A 1,085-nucleotide genomic window follows, 5' to 3' on the forward strand; every position below is an offset into this window, starting at 1 on the left:
TTGCTCTCTCCCTCTCTGTCTCTTGCCTCACTCCCTCCATACCTCCTTTCTACTCTCTCTAAAAATTAATTTGAGGGCAGGGGTCAGGGAGAAAAATATTTGAATAAATAATGACCAAAAACTTTCCTAACCAGATGAAGGAAATAGATATGCAAGTCCAGAAAGCACAGAGAGTCCCAAACAAGATAAACCCAAAGAGGCCCACACCAAGACACATCACAATTAAAATACCAAGGCTTAAAGACAGAGAGAAGTTTAAAATCAGCAAGAGAGAAGCAGTTAGTTACCTACAAGGGAGTGCCCATATAACTGTCAGCTGATTTCTCAACAGAAACTTTGCAGGCCAGAAGGGAGTGGCAAGAAATATTAAAGTGATGAATGCCAAGAACCTACAACCAAGATTACTTTATCCAACAAAGCTATCATTCAGAACTGAAGGTCAGATAAAGAGCTTCACAGATAAGGAAAGGCTAAAGGAATTCATCACCACCAAACCAGTATTATATGAAATGCTGAAAGAAGTGCCATCCCACGTCCAGGAGTGGGCCTTGTAGCTGGGAACCCTCGTCTTAGGGCTCAACACGGCATTGACTTTCCTCTTTGGGGACACTGTTCTGTGGCCCTGAGGAGGGCGGGATAAGGACCCGCAGGCACCGTCACGGTCACGGAAGCCCCACCGGCTCCTGACAGCAGGCCCCGCGCGCGCATGCGCACACACCGCCTGTCACACTCAATCGTAGTTCCCCTCCTGTGCTCCTCACGCGCAGGCCTGAGGCTCCCGGCGCGATGCGCCCCGCCCGCACCCCAGGCCCCTTATTTGGGCTGCAGCCCCAACCTCACTCCTACTCCGAGGAGGCCCGCTCCCTCTCACTTAGGCCCACTCCCCTCCCCCTCGTCCACCCGCTCCGACTGCGACAGACAGATTTCACCCGGGCTGCCGGAATCACCTAGAACGCACCACAGAGGGCCCTCAGAGTCTCAGCTAACGCCGCCCTTGGGGATTCTGGGAAATGTAGTCCACAGCCGGGAGCCGGTGGGCTCGGGCGCTGAATGCGCTGGCGCAGGCCCAGACGCGCGCGGACTGG

Source organism: Myotis davidii, unplaced genomic scaffold (genome assembly GCF_000327345.1).
Source record: "Myotis davidii unplaced genomic scaffold, ASM32734v1 scaffold178, whole genome shotgun sequence".
NCBI lineage: Eukaryota > Metazoa > Chordata > Mammalia > Chiroptera > Vespertilionidae > Myotis > Myotis davidii.